This window comes from Petaurus breviceps, unplaced genomic scaffold (genome assembly GCF_028583685.1).
Source record: "Petaurus breviceps papuanus isolate PSGF00001 unplaced genomic scaffold, PetGlider_PUasm1.0 174, whole genome shotgun sequence".
In the NCBI taxonomy this organism is placed as follows: Eukaryota; Metazoa; Chordata; class Mammalia; order Diprotodontia; family Petauridae; genus Petaurus; species Petaurus breviceps.
In genome coordinates this window covers 62,482,212-62,505,053 of record NW_027185761.1, presented here as the reverse complement: position 1 = coordinate 62,505,053, position 22,842 = coordinate 62,482,212, and the positions used below count along the sequence as shown (strand labels likewise).

Here is a 22,842-nt window from a genome sequence, read left to right as displayed (position 1 = left end):
GCACTGACTTTTGGGACACCTTGTGTATGTCTGTGTGTGTATGCATACATATACTCACATGTGATAAGTGTGTATATATATACATACATGATATATAGAGAGATACACATATGTATCTATCCGTATCTGCCTATCTATGTCTTTCTAGATCTATGTCTGTGTAGCTATCTGTCTCTATGTCTATCTATCCTGTCTGTCTGCCTATCTGCCTATCTATATTTATCTGTCTGGAGTGGGACTTGAACCCACATCTTCCTAACTCCAAGTCACATGCTTCATTGACCACCTCCCTGTTTCTCTAAAGCAGATTAGTATGTTTTTTAAGGGGGGGTGTGAGTGGTAGGTCTGGACCTGTGATTTCATTGGCATTAGTAGTTCCAGGTGAAGAAACTCTCTCTAAACAATGCAGTTGTCAATTATTCTGCACCTGACAGTCAGAGAATTGTCTAGGGGCGCTATGAGGTTAATGTATCTACCTGAGACCACCTCAGTAATACATGTCAGAAGCATGGCTTGGTTCTGAGAAGAGCTTCTGTTCGTTGCCTCTCCTAGATATTTCTAAGCGATGTTTATCTGCTAGATACAGCTGGAAAAATCTTCTGTGAAAGAGGAGGGTTTTTTGCCTTTAACTCCCTAGGAAAGGGAAAAAAATCCCCAAACCAGACCCCCCCTCCCATTAAGGTGAACATACTTTGTTGAGCTCATGATAGTGCAAGGTGAGCTGAGGCCTGCAGAGAAGGATGAAATGCAGTCCTAACTAGCCCTTGCTTTATAACTTCCCTGGGGAAACCCGATACACATCATCAGAATCCATATTTGGTCAAGGGTCGGAGGAGGCAGGGCAGCCTTCAAGCAGAGGAGGGAGCTGGGTGTCTCTCCTGGGTAAGTAGCAAGATTGCGCTGCTGTTCCCAGATGTTTATTCAGACCATCCTGACTCTGAGGGTTTTCACTAGCTACTCCCATACCTGGAATTCCCTTCCTCCCCATCTCTACCTCCTCCCTATCTTGACTTCTTTTGAGTCCCAGTTAAAACCCCGCTTTGCAGAGGATGCCTTTCTCAGTCCCCCTTAGTGCTAAGGGGCCCTTTCCTCTCTCCATTAATTCGTCAGGCCTATCCTGTACGTAGCTTGCTTGTACGTAATTGTTTGCATGCTCTTTCCCCAGTACACTGAGCTCCTTGAGAGGGGGACGTTTGGGGGCTTTCTTTACATCCCTAGTGCTCAGCACAGTTCCAGACACAGTGGGTACTCAATAAACACTAGTTGACTTGCCTTGAGAGTAGAAAAGCTGGGATTTGAATCCGGGTCCTCTGAGTTTCCAAACCTAGTCCTCCTTCCTCTGCTTTGTACTGACTTTGTACAGCTCTCACTTAAATCCAGTTCACATTAGAGTCAAGATGTCCCCCAGATCTCTTCAAAAATGAAGGCCGACCAGCAGCGACTCCATCTAACAGAGCCCCCAAGGCAGCGAGAAGTTCCAGACAAGCATCTCCCTAGGGTTGGCAGGACCTCGGCAGTCCCTTAGTCCTCCCTTCTCATGTCTCCTGAGCACAAAGAACATTTTTCTGGGTGTTTGGCTGGTGTTGAGAAGAGCCCTTGTTCGAGCATGTCTGTCTTCAATAGAGATGTGAGCTCAGTGATCTGTTGCTTTTGGTTGAGGGTGAAATGGGCATTTTTAAGGAGGGCTGCACCACCCTCCTATGGGCTAAGTGAGGTGGCCTTTCCCAGCTCTTCCTCCCCACATGGAACCTGGGAGCCCCTGTCAGTCTGTCTGGCTTCTGCCCTGCTGTTCTGAACCCTCCGGGAAGAGTATTTGGCCTGGACCCAGCATCCTTTGTTCTCTGGACCTCATCGCTGATGGGTTGAGGATTTCACGAGACCAGGAATGTGACAGAAGGGCACAGTTCACAGTGGTTCAGGCTCAGCACGTTTCAGAAGGTGCCAGACACTGAGGTCCATCCCTTGTGCTTTTAGAAAAATGTTAACGTAAACATGTAAACTAGGCCACCATATGTGTGTGTGTGCATGCATGTAGGAAAAGCATCTTGCAGACGTGTGTTTTGTAAATGCTGATTTTCATTGTTGTTGTTATTGAAAAACTTTGGGTATAAGGAAGCTTTTGAGCATCCCAGAGGCCCCCTGTGGAAGGACTTGACAGCTCTCGAGGCATGTGGGGCTCAGGGGCTTGGCCTGGGGACTCGGCTGCTCTCACAAAGGCGCTCTTGGGCAATTGGCTTTCCGAGGCGCTGCTTGAGCTGACTGCTTTCTGACCATATCTGCCTGATGTGGGGGCTTCCACAGCTGCAGACAGTTTTCTTAAAACATGCAGACTGTGTAAGTCCCTGGCTCCCTCCAAGGCTCAGCTCAGTAGTCACCTCCTGCAGAAAGCCTTCTCTTATCCTAGGGCTCTGGCCTTGTAGCCAAGCTAACCTGGGTTCAGATCACATCCCAGACACTTAATAGCTCTGTGACCCTGGGTAAGCCACTTAACCTCTGTCTTCCTCAGTTTTCCTATCCGTAAAATAAAAGGGGTTGAACCTGATGGCTTATAAGATCCCTACCAGCACCAAATCTATAATCTTCCAAAATCCATCACATACACACATACATACACACATATATTATTTTTACATTATATGTAATATATAATATAACAATAGATAACATATATTAATAGCTGACATTTATGTAACACTTCAAAGTTTGCAAAGCACTTTACAAATATTATCTTTTTTGAACCCCACACTAACTCTGGGTGGTAGGTGCTAGCATTATTTCCATTTTACAACTGGGGAAACTTTGCAGTTGGGGAGACTGAGGTCAATGACTCATCCAGGGTCCCACAGCTAGTGAGCACCTGAGGCTGGATTCAAACTCAGGGCTCCTGACTCCAGGACTGATGCTCTTCCCGTGAGGCTGCCTGGATGCTGGTAACTTGTCTCTAAATGCTGCATCCCTCCTGTGGAGTGTAAACTCTTTGCAGAGCTTTCCATTTTCTCTGTACTCTAGATGCCCTCCACCCTTAATAAAGGCTATTACAGGGCGGCCAGGTGGCTCAGCGAGTAAGAGCACTGGCTCTGGTGTCGGGATGACCTGGGGATCAGATAATCCAGGCTCATATACTTAGCACCACACCCAGAAATAACTGGCCGTGTAACCTTGAGCAAGTTATTTAACCCTGATTGCTTAAAAAAAAAATAAAGGCTATTTGGGATCAGGTTGGTGGGGGAGGCTTAAGAAAGAAGCCTGGCGAGCATGATTTCTCCAGGAATTTAAGCCCTTAAACACCTCGTTGATCCAAGAGGTCTCTATGAAAGGTTTCCTGGGTACGGGCTTCCAGAGTACAGATCAAACGACCATCAGGGCTTGCCCCAAGAAGACAATAGTGTTGGAGGAGACATCAGATGGTTCTTTGCATCTCCTCTGTTCTTCCCTTTGCCTGCTCAGCTCGTCCATCCATCAGTCCACATTTATGAAGCACTCTCCTGGTACTGGGCTCAGGCACTCCAGAGCAATAGGGGCAGATGCAGAAGATACCATGAAGGACACTGCTGTTGACTGTTCCAGAGACCTATCCCTGCCCAGTCCTTTGATGCCCCCAGGGCTTGAGGGCTCAGGCGGCTTTGAGCACAGCCCAGTGGGTGAGGGTTCCCCAATGGGGCACAAACACAGACTCACGGGGAAAACTCCTCTCGTTACCAGACACTTCAGAGCTGCCCATGAGGAGGCCTGCTTGGCTCACATCCCCTGCCTTCCTTTAAGACTCACAGCTCAATCACCACGGTGTAGTGGGCCAGCCCAGGCTCTCCTTGCCTTGACCAGTTGTCCACAGACAGCCTCAGAATGGCCAAGGATCTGCTGTTCTTGAGGGATCTTGGGGAGGCATCCCCTGCCTCTGTGGCCCACAGGTCGCTAGCCCTGTCATCCTGACGGTAGTGATGTTTCCTCTGGAGTAGCAAACCCAGATCATGACTCAGATCAAAGGGCAGGATGGGAGGGATTTCTCTTTGGCAATTTAGCAGATTTTCAGGATTAGCAGCAAAAGAAAGGGCTCACCCGCCCATTTCATTTTACTCTCTGTGGAAGTTTATTTCAGGATACTAAAGCTATCACAGTATCCTCTGATGGGGAAAAAGGATATGCAGGGGTTCAGAGAAGTGAGAATTCAGCTGAGGCCCGACGTCCAAACGGAGCGCGTATTGTTTATTGGCTTGTTGCTTCTCTGTTCCACTGATGAGAACGGGGTGAGTGAGACCTGCCAGATGGGCCCCAGACCTACATGGAAGTCACTGTTATTGGGGTTCTTGTTTCTGTAGGGCTTGGTGTTCTCAAAGCTCGGTGTGCAGCTGGTGGTGCAGTGGGTAGCTCTGTGACCCTGCGCAAGTCACTTACCTCTCTGGGCCTCAGTTCTGTCGCTGTGAAATGGGGAGAAGAATAGCACCTGCTTCCCAGGGTTGTTGTGAAGTTCCAATGACATATATATATATATATATATTTTTTTTTTAATGATGCACTTGGCAAACTTTAAAATGCTGTATAAATGTTAGTTCTTTTCCTCCTCTTCTTTCTCCTCCTCCTCCTCCTCCTCTTCTTCCTTCCTTATTCTCACAGAATTTAGGTTAGGCTCAGTCAGTAGTCAGCCCTACAGAATGTGGGCTGGTTTAGAAACATTGACCGGAAGCCTCGACTCTGCTTTTGTAAGCGTCTTCCTCTATTGGCGGCCTCAGGGGGGAGGGAGCTGGAACCATCAGGGTTACTATAGGAGCAGCAGCCCCCCTACCCCGTCTTCTCAGCTGTGCTAACATACTTAGCCTTGTCTTTGAGAGGCACTCTAAGCGTCCTATGTGACTTCCCGGCCTCAGAGTCCGTAAAGCCTTGGGGTGACATCCACGGGCTCCGGGGGCCTTGCTTCCATGGTCTTCCCCATCGCACACTTCATGTCTCAGCCAGACTGGACTGCGCCCCTTCTTCCTTACAGCAGCTCATGATGCTGAAATGAACAGCCTGTTCAATTCAATAAACACCCAGGAAGTAACTTTGGAGGGCACAATTTCTATTACCTGTTGTAATCTGATAGGTGGTATAATATATGATGCCAACCCCTGCCTGAATCACAGTACTCCAGAGCAATGTCACCTGGTCTCTGCCTGATGACCTTCAGTCTGGGGAAGCTGCTTCCTCCAGACATCACCCCTGCCACCTTTGCCAGGACTATTATAAATGGTGGCCAGCTCTAGCCCAGCTCTAGCTGTGAGTACTGTCTTTCAAGGAGATGTTAATCCTGATAATAGCTGACTTTTCTAGAATGCCTACTGTGTGCCAGGCCCTGTGTAAGTAAACACTTTATAGTTATAATCTGACAACAACCCTGGGAGGTAGGTGCTGTTATGACCCCCATTTACAGATGAGGAAACTGAGGCAAACATGTTAAGTGACTTGTCAGGGTCACAGAACTAGTAAGTGTCTGAGCCCAGATCTGAACTGAGGTTTTTCAGACTCTAGGCCTGGCACTCTGCACATTGAATCACCTAGCAGGCTTTGCTGGGCTGGTCTTGAAGCCAAACTACTGTTCTTTACCTTGCATCTATGGAAAAACAGACCTGAGATCCAAGCAACTAGTCAAAAATAATTTTTATAAAGAATCTCTTGGTAAATTGCTGATTATATATTTTTAAGTTTGAATGGTTCCTTCCATACATTTGAGTGAAGGATCATCTCACTGTAAGACTTCAGTGATTTCCCCCTTAAAGCAGAGCTTCTTAGCCCTTTTTGGCATCACAAGGTTTGAGTGAAGCCTCAGAAGAAGGTTTTCCAATGCAGAAAACAATGAACACAAAGGAAACCAGTCATGTTGAGGTGTGGGTATCAAACTATCTTTTAAAAAGTTCTCAGATCCCAGGCTGGGAATCGCTGCCAAAGGGCCTGCAAACAGCCATGGCATGTAGAGAAGACCGCCTTCCTCTCTCTCCTCCTCAAAACCCATCAGGCCCAGTAAGCAGCCTCTTCCTTCCCCTCCTGTCCCTGCCACAAGATGAAGGGGCATCTCTTGGCTGTTCAGTCTTTTATTTCTGAATGTTTGCTGGCCGGGAGGGCAGCCATCCGAACATCTCCAGACAGGACCAGAGACAGCAGGACAGTGTAGAGTAACTGGACACATTGATTAGGGATGCCTTGGGGTGAGCAGCCAGGAAGCCGAGGGCAGGGGGTGTTTTCTGGGTTCATGTTCTCGTTCCTGAATCCCCCTTGGAGAAGCTCTGCCTCTCAGGCTTGGTCACATGGTTGGTTTTTTCAAAAGCTCTTCTCTTTCTTCTCTTTACCTTCTGGATGGTTTCATTGTTAATAGGTGAAGGCTGAATTTTCTCCATTTTCCACCCATTAAAAATTCATCTCAAGCAATAATAATAATGTTCAGCACTAAATACTTTACCTGTCTTAACTTATTTGATCTTCACAACAACTCTGAGATGTAGGTACAATTATTATCCCCATTTTACAAATGTGGGAACTGAGGCAGAGGGAGGGTAGGTGACTTGTTCAGGTCACATAGCTAGTGTCTGATTTGGGATTCGAACTCATGTATTCCTGACTCTAAGGCTAACACTCTGTCCAGAAGTTAATGCCAAACTTCATGGCAAACTCTGTCTGGTACCCCTTCTTGGGAGCCCTTTCCAACTCAACTGGCAGCATCTATGTTATCTGAAGACCGAAATGATTGGTTAATTGGCCCCGAGGCCTGAGGGAAGGCCACCTTAGGGAGACAGAAAACATTTTTCTCCCCAAACCCAAGGTAGGAAATAAAAACTGTTGGAGGTGGGGATGGGACTGACCCTACTGGGCTGGGCTTTCAACGTGACCTAATGAGATCATGGAATCAGAAGGGAAATGGAAATCTGGTGCCAATGGCCGTTCCCCACCCCTTCCCCTTTAGAAACCAACAGCAGGCTGTTTCTCCAGACTGAATTATTTACTGTCATTGGTGAGCTGTGGGGAGCAGCTTGAGGGCCAAAGGGCCCCTGACCCTCGCTAGCCATGCTGAAGATGTACTGGCCTCACTGGAGGGGTAAATGAAAACCCTCAACTCTGTTTTTATTTTTCCTTTTTAGAGCAGAGAAGAAATTTAAAAAACCACCTTAGCAGTCTAAACTGAAATTAATTCCGTGCTTTGAAGGATGCGTATCTGTTTCCTTCCTTAGTAGGAGAGCACAGGCCCTGCTCTGTGAGGAGGAGAGGGAGGCATGGTTAGATGTGGCCTTGAATGTCCAGCACAAGCATTTGCATAATGGACGCGGTTTTGTTTGGATTTTCCCCCTAGGATGTGTTACTCCCAGCAGTGCTGTGATATCCTCTCTTACAGAAGGGGAATGAGCTGTGCTCCCCTGCTGATGGCTGGGATCTCAGGCTGGTTCCATAGAGACCCAGGAGAGGCTTCTGTTCTTATGTGTTGGGTAATGGAAGGCCAGGAGAGCTGGAAACTAGGTCCTACCTGGCTCCTTGGTGACTGTGTGACCCTGGACAAGTCACTTTCTCCTCTCAAGTCCTGCCTAGGAACTTAGGACTGTAGAGTCATAGTTTTAGAGTTATAAGGGACCTTGGAGGCTATTAGTTCTCCCTCTTCCATTTTATGGACGAGGAAACTGAGTCCCATTGAGTGATTTGCCCAGGGTCATATAGTCAGTATGTGCGAGAAATGGGGCTTGACCCTGGGTCTTCCTGACTCCGAGACTATCTCTCTGACCTCCACACCATGCTGCCTGTCTGGTTTGTGTGTATACATGTAACAACACACATACATGATGTGTTCTGTGTGCCTCTCATTTCTGTAGACACAGGCCAGGGCAGGGGAGCCTGTGTTCCTCATAGATGCATTCATCTTTAACCGGAGGATCCCCACCCTGTCCTGTCAGGCTGTGTAACACCGAAAGCTTTCCCAGGGGAGCATTTAGCATTTTCTATCAGGAAAGCAGCTGGGTTTTTGGAAGAAGGCCCAAGGAAGGTTAGCCGAGAGGGTCCCTGCTCTTCCTGTTCTGAATCAGGATACCTCAGGGTCACAGGGAGCTTCAGCAGCCCAAAGAGCTGTGAGCCATTACGTAAAGAAGGGGTGTAGAGGGTTAGAGCAAAAGACTGTAGCTAAAATAGGCAGGCAGTTAACAGGTGTGTTGTTGTGCCAGGCTAAGCACAGTGCCAAGTTCTGGGGTTACGAAGAAAGGTAAAAGACAGCCCCAGCTTTCAAGGAGCTCCCCGTCTGATGGGGGACGACATGCAAGCGTCCATGTACAGACAGGAGTCACACAGGAAGCTTTCCTGTGGGCTCCAAGCGGAAGAAGGGCTTGAGGGGAACATCCCTCCTTTGTAGATCTCTGTGACAAGGCAGGTAGCACCATGTCCTGCTCTCAGTGGAGTTGGGATGGCAAAGCAGGAAGCGGGGGACTTTGGATGGATGACCTCGAAGGCCATTTGCTTGGAACCCTGAAAGCGCCTGCTGACAAGAAAAGACAATGGCTAGGTTGTCCCCACTTTTACTTACAGCCCACCCCCAGCATGCACACGCGTGCACACACGCACACACACCACACACACTCATGTGCACCCCAGGAGCCCAGGAAGACATGTGAATGAAGGGGGAGAATCTTCAGGACTTCATCTTCATTCCTAATATCTGTGGAATCAGCTGTCCCTCTGAGGCTGAATCAAGGATTAGTGTTCCTCACTGAGCCCGTCTGTGTCTCAGGCAGCTCCCTAGGACTTGAGGTAGCCTGGCCCCATGCAAATAGCTCTGACTTTAGAGCCAGAGGACCTGGTTCAGATTCTGCCTATAGTTGCTAACTATATAAACTTGGCTCAAATCACTTACTCTCCATAGGTCTCAGTTTCCTTATCCGTAAGATTGGGGAGTGGGGCATTGGCCTGGAGGGTCTAAGAGGTCCCTACCAGCCCTGCATGGGGCAGGCTCCAGGATGCCCACAGAAGATCCTGGCAAACATTCAATCCTGCCCTCCCCCACCTCCCTCCATCTGATACCTCAGTTGATGTTAATAAGCAATCAACAAACATTTGTCCGATACCTGCTTTGGGTCGGGCACAGTGCGAGGCACTGGGGGTCTAAATAGAGAAGGGAGCCAGTCTGTGCCGTCAGAGAACTTTCATTCTATTAGACAAGGCTCATTTTAGAGACAATGAGGAAATCTGAGTGGTTCAGTCATTCTCACCATGTAGTATGTTTCCTAGGGAGCTGTTGCTGGGGGCTCTTTCTGTAAAGGTCTGTGCCCTTCAGATCCCTCCCTGGCTCCTTGACTCTAAAGAAAATGAGTCCCCTTGGCTTTTATGCTCTGCTGTGATGTTTCAGGATACTCTTTCATTTCAGCCCCCCCCCCCCAAGCCTCACTCGTACCCAAGAGGGGCTTAAGGCTCTTTTCAAAAGATCAAGCATAGTGGTGCATATTAGCATCTCGTGAAGTCATTGTTTGCCGCCTGGGGGCATTTAGAGGCATGTGATGTACCAAGGATCACTAGGGCAGTGGGTGTCAGAGGTGGCTCTTTAATGCACACACCCCTCCTACATATAGTAGGTGTTTAATAGATGTTCATTGAATTGAGCACTGCTCATAAATGGTGCAGGAACTTGACTGACTGGAAGAGCCCTCGGGTCTGCGAGTGCCAGGGGGCATTTGGGAAGGAACCTGGCATTTTCACTGTAAGCCTCCTTGGGGCCCTGGTGCCCCCAGACTCTCCTTCCCGGCCCTTCGTAAGGACCTGCCCCCATCGCGGGCAGCCACTCATCTGCCAACATTTCTCTGTGGCTGCTACCCTGGTCATCTTGCTCCGTGGGACTAACACCGTGCTGTGCATTCGAGAGTTATTTTTGGTAGGGCTTTGATTCTTCTCATTCCATTGGTGACCCCTGATGTCGCAGGGGCCCAGCTGGGTCATAAACACATCAGAGCGCCTTCCAGCTCTCTTGGCTAAACTTCCACACTATTTTTCTTACACTCTCTAAATGACATAATCGGCAGACTGCAGCTTTTCTTAACGCAGTCATTTCTGCCCTGCGTCTTCTCTTGTACCTTCCTTAAAAGGGGCGAGCTGGTTGACTTTTGCCCAGAGAGTGTCAGACTAGACCAGCCCCTGGTTAGCGTCCCGAGGACAGCAGAAACCAGTGTATACTCTGTCCGAGACGCCTTCATGGCGGCTTTGTTTACTTTGGTTTCAGGGCCCAGCAGGGCGGCCTCCCTGCTTATTGGAGTCTTCCCGGGCTTGGCCAAGCCCCACCTCTAAACACATGCTCCACAGCTCTAGGCGAGTCTGAGAAAGTCAAATGTGATTCTTAAGCAAGTGAATCAGCAGACTTGGTTCACTTTGGTGCACGAGGATGGCCCAAACTGCTGTCTATGGAGTGGCCATCCCAGGGGAGGACTGAGTCAGGATGGGGCAGAGATATGAATGCAGAAAGATCCACCATCTGGAAAACCTTTCCTATGTCCTGGCGTCTCCTTAGTGGCATTCCAGCCTCTCAAAACAAAATAATTTCAGAACAACTTTACAAAATCATTTTATTGCAAAATAATCGTTGACATTCCCAAACATGTGCCTGTGATCCATTGAGAAGGTTGGGGGAGGAGAAGGTTGCAGCCTGAAATAAAAGTGGCCGAGTGTTGGGTGTTGAGGATTGGGACCAGTGATCTGATGCTGAGATCATCACGAACCCAAATGAAATGAATGGACGAATGAAAAATGGATTTATTAAGCTCTGTCTGGGGTCAAAACAGTGGAGACTCAGACAGAAAATCACTTCAGCCCCTCCTATGAAAGAGCTCGAATTCTAAGAGGGGGAAATGACACATATGGGTTTCAGCTACAATTCAGATGGAAAGGCCCATGGTCCTTAGGGTATGTCTTCTTGAATGTGAATATTTCCATTGATAAAACTCCTGTTTCCTCATCTGCAGCACCGAACTAGAAATTGTGTTTTGTGATGCAAACACTGCGGACCATGAATGGGCACTCTGGTCGTTAGCACCCCAGTCATGAGAGGGGCAGCCACCACCATGTGACCAGGAAGGGGTTCTGGTGGCTTTCTGATGTTGACCAATGACTCCTACTAATGAAGTGCTAAGATCTACTGTCGCTTCTGTTGGTCAGCCCCTGTGAAGTTCTCTGCCTGGGGACAAAGCCCCAGTTGTCCCACATTAGGTAGGCTTCCTTCACCTTTCAAAAGAAAGAGGGTTGGACTTGGTGACTAATAAGGGCCTTTCCAGTTCTGAGTCAGTGACCCTGAGACCTGTATTATTACTATCTTCAAGATTTTCAAAATACTTGACTAGAATCAACTTCTGAATTCTCATCAGTTGGGTTAAGGTGGGGGCTGTTAACTGGGTCTTGCTTGCAGCTGCAGGAGTGAAGACTCCAAAGCATTTAAATACTGCTCAGGAAGTTCAGATGAGGAAGGGTTCCTGCCTTCCCCCTGGGTCAGTGCCTTCTGAATCTCAAGTGATTTCATCCTATCCTCCATTCTCAAACAGAGATAAAGTTAATGTTCACATAATACATCCTGGCTTACAAGTTAGGGATCCATGGCAGCAGAGTTAATTCTTTCAGGAACTTAGAGCCCACAGGTCCTTGCTTCAGACCACCCACTCTGCCAGTCTAGGATCCTGGAGTCATGTGGTTAGAGCTCGGAGGGTCTTCAGAGACCGTTGGGCTTTAGGGACCATCATGCCCAGGCCCTTCTCATGCCTTGTCCAGGACCACACCATCAGGAAGTGTCTCAAGTGGAGTCCATCTGTCTGCTCTGCCGAGGCCTCGCAAAGCTCCGGCCCGTGGGCCAGGCACCTGTTATGTATGGCCTGCTGGCTATTTTTATGACCTTTTATGTTCTAAAATGCGTTAGTGTTGTTGTGGCAGGAGATGAGTGGATGGTTATTGACTCTTCCAGAAGACCCTTCACTTCTGGGAAGACTCACGTGTTAAGGACTTGTAGCGCTCTTGGTTCCACCTGCCCCTGGGCTGGGGAATAGGCTACCCAGACGTTATCCTGTCTGCTTCCCCTGTTTTCTGAGTGTTTTGCCCTGTGCTGGGTCTGCCTCTGATTAGCAGTGGGAGTGTGGGGAGTTATTAGGAGGTGTGGGCAGGGCATAAAAAAGGCCCTGGCGCCTTGCATGGGCCCTGCCTGGGTCTGCCTGGGGATGGGAGAGTCCATCCCTGGTGCCTGCAGGTGACTCCCACGTCCTGAAGGAGTTAAGGGACCTCTGACTCACAACAAGAAGCTAGCCTAGACAGAGATGGGAGGTGGCTCTTCTTCTGATGCTGTACAGAACCCAAGGTCATCCGCATTGGGAAATGAGGGATTTCACATATTCCGGAGCTGCCCTCTGGCTGCTTCCCCCTTTGCCCCCAGGGGGATATTCAGGGCAGAATCTTGGGTCAGGTTTGCAAAGGATGGGGTGCTTCATGTGTCCTCTCTCACCCTGGATTTCTGTTGGTTCTGAAGCCCCTCAGATCTGGGAGGAAGCCCTGAGCTCCTTCCTCCTATATTGTTGCCTGTATACCCTGGAGGTTATGGGCCCCTGTATCACACAAAGTCCAATCCTGTGCCAACAGGGATCCTGAGCCTAGTGCAGCTACCATACAGCAAGGTCTTGTATGTTGATTGCATTCGATTCAATGAGCATTTATTAAGTGCCTGCTGTGTGTATAGCACTGTACTATGCATTTGAAATTGAAAACAAAAACCGTTCTTGCTGTCAAGGACCTCGGGGGCCTTCTGGGACAACACATACAAAGATGGTTACACCCCAAATGCCTGGTACAATGGAAAACTCTCTGCATCTGGAGTCAGAGAAGTTGGGGTCAAATCCTGCCCTTGTTACAGATGTGATTGATGGCCCCTGGCACGCAGCAAACTCTTGGTAAATACTGACTGACTGATTTTGGACCTCAGTCCTCTGGACCTCAGTTTCCTTGTCTGTAGAATGAAGGGGTTGGGGGGAAGAGGACCTCTCACTGGCTCCTTCTAGCTCTCTATCTGTGATCTGGTGAAATACGAAGCACTTGTGGTTTGGGAGCCCTTAAAACCTGGGGATTCATGTCTGAGACAGACCATGTTTTCCCACTATCCTTCCATAAGGGGAGTCTAATGTGGTAGAGGCCTTCCATGGTCACTTTAGCATCTCTGGGGTACCCCCTTTCTGCTCCTCTCCTCTTGTGCTGGTGACCTGCTCACCTCCCTTCTGGCCACTCTCAGCTTCGAGGTTCCCTCTCATGTCCCCTTCTGCGTGCAGGTTGTCACAAGGAGCCAGCTGGGACTGGCACGTGTCCTCCATGGGGCTTTTAGTCACCCTTCAGATTAATTTAGAGCTGGCAGGGACCTTAAAAACCAGGCTGTTGAGACCCACCCCTCTCACTTTTACCGGGGAGAAAACTGGGACCCAGAGAATTTGAGGAGCTCGCTCGCCCAAGGTCACATGGGTGCAAAGGGCAGAGGTGGATTTGAAGCCAGATTCTCTGCCTCTGGGTCCAGTGTTCCGTCCACTGCACCACACTGCCTGGCACGCTGGCATTCTGTGAGGCACAGCCAGATAACAGTTGTGGCAGAATGGAGGGAGAGCCAGCCTCAGACTCAGGAAGACCTGGGTTCAAGGCCCATCTCTGACACATCCTGGATGTGTGATCCCAGGCAAGAGACCTGACTTCCCAGTGTCCAAGGCAGCTCTGCAAAAATTAGGGGAGGGCATGTCCTGGGCACGTGGGAGTAGGAGGGGAGGAATGCACCCATGTCAGATCACGTTTCCATTGTATGTGGATAATTAGATGCAGCTCTTTCCCAAGACCCTGGAGTTCACTGAAATGTTCTTGGTCTTGGCACATTTAGCTCAGTATTCTATGTCTTTGGGAACATTTGGAAACCTGACAATAGACAGGGAATTTTTAAGATGACTCCTGTGCAGGGCATCATATGTGGCCTTGGTGGACACCTTTGATGAACGCATATACCCATGTACATTTGTATATATACATATGTGTATATATGTGTGTATGTCCTCCTTCACACCTTGCTTTAGTCAATACTCAGCAGATTGGTAAGTGAAGCTATCTCTGTGCCAAAGAATCCCATGTCATTCTGATATATGCATAAGAAACATCTAGTTTGAGGAGAGCCTTGGATGCTGCATTTTGTATCAATGAGTCAAATGCTTTCTCCCTCTTTTACTAATATTTTAAATTATTAGTAATTATTAATTTTACTATTTTTTTATGTGTTGCCTAAATTTCTTTCTGTATCCCTCCCAGAGAGTAATCTGAAGGAACCAAGAATTTCAAATGCTTTCTTAAAATAAATCAACATTCAACCTGGAATCTTATGATTTCTGGACCTCTCAGTGATTGAAAACATTTAGCCTTCTCCAGAAGGTCACCCTGCAAAAGCCTGCCTATTTCCTTTTCAAGCTTTCGTCAAGGATGCCTTCAGTGCATGAGAAGACCATTCTCAGAAAAATGTGATACAGATGAAAAAAAGCTTAAATACTGAGATATTTTTCCTTCATTCTTTTGGAATCCTTCCCCCATGCTCACATTTCATTCCTTGGTACTTTTAAAACTGTGTCACGTCTGGCATGATTTTCTCTTCTGTAAATACTGGAGGTCTAGCCACTCTTCCTGGTGGTGGCCTTTTTGTTGTTACTGCCTCACCTGGTGTGTTGGGTGCTGGGGTGGTCGAGCCCCGTCTGGTGCCCCTGACATTGGATCACTGTGAAAACCCTGGCACATCTGTGCCATTTCATGCCTCTTCGCTCTCCTGTCATTTTCACCAAAGGGCCCTCTGGTGACAGTCTGGTTTAGCCCATCTTCCGGCTCTCGGCAGGCCTGGCTTGGCTTTCTCCTTGATTGGCCCTTGCTGTCTTGTAAGCCCATCCTGTTCACCAGCATCCATTCTCCTCCTCTGCCATGTGCTCTTAGGCAGTGTTGTCCTTGGCCGCCATGTCTCTCTGCTTGGCAGGGTGATGGAGTGTTTGTTGGCCGGGACGGTTTCTGGGCTCTCTTGGCCTCATTGTGGGTGAGTATTTTCCATCTGTTGGATTTTTCTAGGAAATGTTAATAGTTCAAGTCAATGGCTTCACTTTTATCTCCTTCCCACTTTTTTTAGAGTCAGGAGCTTGTCTAAATAGTCCGGGTTAGAACGGCTGTAACTGCACGTAGCGCCTTCTTTCCAGTATTGGCCTTTGCCTAATTTGCTGTTAGCCACGACCTTTGCTTGAACCACCTGAGGCTCTGATTCTTAAGACTCTTTATTCAGAAATGACTGACACATTTGCAGTCATAGCCTGCTCGCTAGGAAGAGAATTCTCTCCCTTTCCATCTGTCTACACCTAGACACACACACACACATTCACACACTCTCTCTGGGCTTGAGATTTCATTGGTATATGGAACTCCCAGTGGAGAAACACCATCTAATCTTCTGGTATAGGTGAACATCCTCTGTCCCTTCTACTCTTAGAGAGTTGCATGGGCCACTGAGAAGCTAAGTGACTTGACCACCGCCACTCACATAGTCTGGAAGTGTCAGAGAAAGGACCTGAACCTCTCTCTCCCTGTCTCCAGGGCCAGTCTTCTACCAACTCTAGTCTACAGCCCCTTCTCTTAAGATGGAGCCAGATTTATCTTATATTATATTTTTTAGGACATCCACACTCTCTTTTCAAATTAAGTTTCTTGATGTTTAGGCATGAAGCTTCTGAAGCATCTGCAGACCCTGGAGTGCTTTGATTCCTTGGCTTTGAAACATGTTTGCAATGTAATTTTCTAGGTCATCTGCCATGTCACCTTGCTCATTGAGATCTTCAGGTATGATTTGAAGGACTCGGCAAGTGGTTCATTGGCTTCCTCTGCAATGGTCCTTGTTGGGGATCTGCCATTAATGCCATAGTGCTCTGTCTGCTTAATCTCATCATGGACACTGCAACCCAACGGAATGACCAAATAACCCTTGGGAAGATATTTCTCGTTTCCTCAAAGCGTGTCTGCCAGAGCTTCTGTTTCTGTCTCCACGGAGGAGCTTTAAGCTGTCCCTCCATTTCCTTTTTTCCTCTAGTTTCATTTTTGAGTGAGAATGTCAATGTAGATGTGGGCCATGGTTCCAGAATCACACCCATTCACTGATGGTAGATAGTGGCAGCAGCTAGGTGGTACAGTGGAGGGCCTGGAGTCAGGAAGACCTGAATTCAAATGCAACTGCAGACATTTCCTAGCTGTGTGACCCTGGGTTAGTCACTTCACTCTCCTTGCCTCAGTTTCCTCATCCAGGAGCTGGAGAAGGAAATGGCAAACGACTCCAATATCTTTGGCAAGAAATCCCCAAATAGGCTCATGAAGAGTCAGACATGACTCAAGAATGACTAAAGACCAGCAAGCACATCAAGGGTACCTAGAGCTCTGCTTGTTGATGGGCTCACGGCCGTGGACTAGAGTGAGCTCACATTGGAGCTGATTGTCTCCAGCAAAAACGCCCACATCAGCCCTTGCTCTTCCCTATCCCTGTCCGTGGTTCTGTGTTTCTGTCTCTGTCTCCATCTCTCTGGGTTTCACTTCTTTATCCTTGTCTTTTTCCTTCCTCTTTCCCCTTCCCTCAGATTGCCATGAAATGGAGCTAGAGTACAAGCATTATTATTTGTCCTGTCTTCAGATAATGTCTTAGATTTCATTCTAGACTCTAAAAACCAATAATTGGAACAGAAAACTCTAGTTTGCATCAGGTCTCCCATCTCATCCATGAGGGGTTGGGCTCCCTTCACTATTGTAGATTGCGACTCATCACTGTGAGACTCTGGCCCACATTTCCCCATAATTCCACCGCTGGATATCTGCCCAGTGTCTCAGGGGTCCTGGTCTTGACACATATCAGCGACTGTACAAGAGCAGAGCCGTCAGGATTTCCTTCATTGATTCCTTACTCCTGTAACCTAGCTGGACCATTCCCCCATACATTTCTCTGATGACATCCTTCAGATTTCTTCTATTTTAGTAAAAAATATAACAAATGATAATATGTGTGTTTCTCACATTTTGCCTAGTTAAAGGAAGGAACAGGGATGAAACAGAGGAAGAAAAAGAACGTTTTTGTCTCAAAAAAATAACGTTAAATTAAACTGTTGTCTTATTTAATCATTTAAGACTCTAAGTTATAGGGAAATTGCCCTACTGTGTCTGTGGAGGGAATTTCCATTCTGGGAATTCCCCACACTAAGGAAATCGGAGTTATAGCTCAATACAAAATCACTTTTTCTCCTCCTGTCACCCTAGAGCAGATTCGTCACTGGGGCTCCAGGAACTTTTTAACCTCTTGATAACTTTTAAAAAAATATGATTGGTTCCCTTTGTCAACCTATGTGTTGTATTTTATGCATTTAAAAACCATTATTCTGAGGAACGTGCTGTAAGCTCCATCAAATGGCTGCTGGGGGATGAGACCAAAAAAGTGAAGAAGACCCGTCCATGTGGGTCACAGGCCCTCCGTAGATTATGTTCCTACAGCTGCTGTAAGTAGTTGTGAAGAAGAAAACAACTGCATTTTGTAACTAAGCGTGTGTGTGTGTGTGTGTGTGTGTGTGTGTGTGTGTGTGTGTAGAGTGAGGAAGATTGAGGTGAATAAAATGGGGTGGAAAGAGGGAGGCTTGGTCTCTTGTGCTGAAACATACTTCTGTATCATGCATCATATGTCAGGCCTCTTGGCTTCTTAGTGTGTCCATGGGAACAGTCATTTACTGAGTGCTACTGAGGAAAACCCTAGGAATGGTCAGCCATAGCTGAGAGACTTTTCATTTTGCCTTGTGTCCCCAGCACCTGGCCCCAAATCGGCCTTTAATAAATGCTTCTCCAGGGTGACTAGGCGGTGTAGTGAATAGAGCACTGGCCCTGGAGTCAGGAGGACCTGAGTTCAAATTTGGCCTCAGACACTTAACACACACACACAGAAAAACTAGCTGTGTGACCTTGGGCAAGTCACTTAACCCCAACTGCCCCTCAAAAAAAAAGGCAAAAAATAAATAAATAAATGCTTAGCAATCGATCCATTGTTCTGATAGCCCAAGGGGAAGCCAACACTTCAGGATGCCATGCATAGTTGCTGGTCACATCTTGTGGCTGAATCATGGCAGAAGGCTGGCTGGCGTGTCCAGTCATGTGAATTGGGTGCTTGGACCAGGGAGCAGCTGTTCTCCAGCCTTGCTGGTACCTCCCCCTGCTGCCATCCTGGTGACACTGAACTTCACTGCTGAGCTGGCCTCATTTCAGAGCAGTGCCTCTTGGTTATGACAGACATCTTGGGCAGGATGGCTTCCTTCCTCCCATAGACTGCATGGGGAGATGGGAAGAAGGCTGGATTTGGTTCTGATTTGGGGACTTTGAATCTCCTCCTCAGGGGACCTTGGACCAGTCTCGGGCTTCTCTGAACCTCAGCTGCTTTTCTATAAAATGAAGGTGGTTATACTTCCAATGCTAAAGGTATAATTTCATGGCCTCCAGTCATGACCAAAACCACCCATTTGTTCTGGAAGGAATTTTCAGGCTCCACAAAGTTTTTTCCCCTCACCTTTAGTGAACTCTCCCTAAAGTCTTCCCTATTAACTTTTACACACCCTTTGGGTAAAGCTTCACTTTTCAACAGCTTGTTACCCACAGTTCAGAGGGTGGCCAATGAGTGCAGACAGAACCCCAGAGCAGCCATCCCACCATTTCATAGTCTATCAACAGGATGTTGTGGCCGCCCAACTGACCACAGTGGAATTGGGTTATAAAAGCTCGACATAAGTGACCACTAAGAAGATATTCTTCTATTATATAAACTATGTTTTTTTAAATTCAATTTTATTTTAGTTTGTAATGAAAAAATGCCTATGTTTTCTCTTTCCCACCCTCCCCCCATTTCAAAAAACAAAATTCATGTAACAAATAAGGATGGTTAAGCAAAATAAATTCCCTCCTTTCCACTCCTTTTTACATTTTCCCTCTGGCTTCCCTCCCTGTGCCAAAGGCCCTGTGGTCAGTGGCTACTTGGGAGAGTGGCAGTTTGCCCAGGCTGATGTGCAGAGCACGTGTGCAGGGTCCAAGTGGGCATCCAGACAGTCAGCTCCCCACTGCCAGGGAGTCCTTGAGCTAAGGAGAGGAGGAGTGTCTCCCCATACCTTCCACATTGGCAGGCCTTCCTGGAGACTGGTAGCAGAGAAGTTGGCTGTTGTTCAGCACTCAGTCCCTCTCCCCAGGCTAGATTCACTCTGGATTCCATTGGTCTTTCTTCGCTTTACTGACCTCCTCAGACTCTAGTACACCGGCCGGCTTGCAGGTCCTATGTCTCCCATCTCCGTGGCTTTGCCTTTCCTCCATGCCTGGCATCTCCCTCCTTACCTCTAGCTCCCGTTTTCTTGGGCTTCCTTCAAGATCCTGTTCCAGTTGTATGTTGTGCAGGAGGCCTTTCCCCATCCTCCTCTGAGATCGCCTCCTCTCTACTCCATGTATCTAATATGCGCCTCGTTTTTCCATGCTGGCTCACTCCAATGGCAGGTACTCTCCCTGAGGGCAGGGACTGTTTTTGCCTTTCCTTGTATCTCTAGAACAGCAATGGTTGTTGCTGGACTGACCGCTGAGTGTGTCTCATCCCTAAAGTACACACATGGAATCCTTGCCTGCCCCTGCTGATGGCAGAAATGCTCCTTTATGGAGGGTGTCTTTGGGAGTGATTCTGGTGCACAAGAAGGGCCTTGGGATTGAGGAAGCCATTGGTAGTCAGTACATTAGACTTGAGCAGCGCCTTCCCCCAATGCCAGCCCACTGAGCACTGGTCCCAAGTCCCAAGGAGGTGCTGTGGGGCGTTGGGAGGAGGGATGATGGCATGAAGGCAGATGACATGGCATTGGCGGAGGCAATGGTTAGATGTTATGAAGCACCTCTCTGTGCTAGGCCCCATACCAAGTACTGGGGATACAATCAAAGCACACAGGCCAGATCCACCCTCAGGGATGGGGCAGCGGGGGGGGGGACACAATATGCAAACAGAAGTGTACAGACAAGATACAGAGAGGATACGTTGGAGCCAGTCACAGAGGGAAAGCACTGGCGTCATGGAGGCCTGGGGGAGAAGGCAGGATTGGGGCTCCCCCACAGCTGTCTGTGGGCATTTACCCAGCAGGCCCTATGGGTCTCTGGGATCCAAAGACCTCCCTACTGGGAAGAAGCTGGAGTCCAGATAAAGCCTTTGCTTCCCTGTATCTCAGCACCCTGACCTTTGGCAGATTCCACTGGCTTTGACCTTTGACCCCCTGTCGTCCATCTGCCGGAGGCCGAGCCTTTGTGCTGCCTGTCCCCCCTTTTCCTCTCCTGCCTGGCCTTCTGCTGTCTCCATGAGGATTACCCTTCCCCCTACTTGGGGATTTCCCTAATTACTGGCACATGTTGGCTCTGCCTCGGGCAGTGCATGACAAGCAATAAGTCAAACACAGTGTAACTGCTTGACTCTGTTTTTCGAGGCATGAAACTTTGGGAATCGGGGAATTTTTATAACATGTTTTCAGCAACTACAAAGATGAGTGTTGAATGATCCTGAAGTGGTGATGATTTGATTAAAGTACAGAAACCTCTGACGAGTCGACGTGGGGGTTAGGCGTGCAAGACCCTACTCGGACAATGGCCGCGTTTGATCATGGGGGGGAAAGGGTCAGTTGTTCTAAGCCGGCAGGCCTGGGCAAAGCTGACTTGGCTTCCCTCAATTTCTGGGGCTTAGGCCAGGCCTAAATCACAAATCTTCTCTCACTATTTTGTGTCTGTGCCTAAGACATGTAGAGAGGCAGTAAAGAGCTGAGCCCGCAGACAGTTTTAGTTGCAGGCCCCTGCAGATTTAGCCAGATGATCCACTGGATACAGTGTTAGACCTGGAGTCAGGAAGACCCGAGTTCAAATCCAGGATCAGACACTTACTAGCTGGCCACTTAATTCAGGCCTGCCTCAGTTTCCTCAGCTGTAAAGCAGGGATGAGAATAGTCACTCCTGTCTCCCAGGGTTGTTGTAAGGACCAAATGAGATGTGAATTGTAAAGCCCCTGCTTGACCTGAACTCAGGCCTTGCTGTAGGCAGCCTCTCTGAGCTCAGCTTAGGGGAAGTTGGAGTTGATGGTCTCTGAGGTCCTTGAGGCTCAAAGCCTTTGATACTATGAGGCTGTAAAATGTCGTGTCACCTTAAGCACGCTGCTGTCCCTCTCCCAAGGCAGATGCCTCAGACTGCCCCACATCTTCATGATTCAGCTGGATTTAATGAAATAGATGCAGAGTGTGAGGTCAACTAACTCATCCTGGCCGCCGTCCAACCGCGCTTTGCTGTGATTTCCTTTGCAGAAATTCTAGCGGTCCTTTTCCCCCGAGCGGTGTAAAAACGGCTTCTTGTGCCTTACCAGAAACTGCCGAGAGCTACAGAGAGTGTCTGCAAGTTATGAGGTTATGAGGTTGTGGCTTTGCTTTTGTTGTGGCCGCTAACTGTCTGGAACACAGAGCTGTGGTTCACGTGGGCTCCGGGGAGACCTCGGAGAGAGCCCCAGGTCGCTTGGGTTCACCCCACAGCCCCCAACTGTGCTTTGAGGCCTCTGGGAAGGAAGAGCCAACTGCTTCCCAAAGCAGCCCCTTCTGCCATCGGTGGCTCTTCTCTCAGGGAATGTTTCTTTATTTGGAGTGGGATCCCTCCCATTGGCAGTCTTCATGCAAAGGCTGGCTGTGCTTTAGGCAGATGGGGCAAGAGGCGCTCTGTCAGATAGGGCTGGCTAACCTTGGGTAGGCCCTTTCCAGCTCGAAGGTCCTGATTCTGAGCCTAAATGTGCAGCTCACCCCGGATGCTCCGACGGCCTCCCTTTGGGGCCAAGGATGTGTCAGAGCCTATGGCCGTGGGACTCCTCTTCAGAGACTTGGAAGCACCTGTCAGGCCACGACCGACCCAAGTCTTTTATTCGCTAGGGTAAACGTTTATTTCAGGTTCTCTTAGCCAAGAGAGAGAGACAGACAGACAGACAGACAGACAGACAGACACAGAGAGAGACAGACAGACAGAGAGAGACAGAGACAGACAGACAGAGAAGACAGAGAGAGGCAGAAACAGAGATGGAGACAGTGAGAGACATTGCGTCAGTTGCTCTGATCAGTGCAGGAAATCAGAACAGTCCCTGTCCTCAGGAAGCTTGCATTCTGATGGAGGAAGACTACACATAAAGGGGAGGCAGAAAGGCCAAGCCTAGAGCAGTGTAGTATGAAAGTGGCTAGTGAGGGCTGTGTAGGCTCGGGCCTGAGCACGAGAATTGCCAGAGCTCGTCTCTCTGAGCCCAGGGTGGTTCCAGGGGCAGAGTCCAGAGTCCGTGTGTGTGATGGCTTGTGTGTGGACGTGCCTTGGTTTCAAGGCCCTTGTCACTGCCTTTCCTGAATGTCATGGCCCAGAATGTGTGTGATCGTGCAGGTGTGGTCAGAGGGCAGTGGGCTTCTCGCCTCCCTCACCCTGGGTGCTGGGCCGCTGTTAGTGTTCTGGGCTTCCATGTCATACTATTGACCCAGAGTGGGTTTGTGGTTCATTGTGGCCTTCTGGGGTTTTTCACATAAGCTGTTTCTTAGCCACAACTTCCTGTCTTGCCTGTGGGGCTATGGGGGCTGGCACACTTCTCTGTATTCAATTTCTGTTTCCTTCTTTGAATTCAGATCCCCTGTGCCTTGTACAATTCCTGGTACACAGTAGGTACTTCCTATGTGCTTGCTGAGTGACCCCTCACACAGTAGGCACTTCCAAGTGATCTTTCACACAGTAGGTGCTTCCTGTGTGCTTATGGAGTGA

General features: G+C 48.5%; 1 protein-coding gene across 1 annotated transcript in view; it reads left to right on the top strand.

Annotated features, from left to right (window-relative positions):
• Nucleotides 1-22,842, top strand: part of LOC138158208 (integrin alpha-9-like) — a 159,439-nt gene that overhangs the window by 64,024 nt on the left and 72,573 nt on the right. The window lies entirely within an intron of this gene.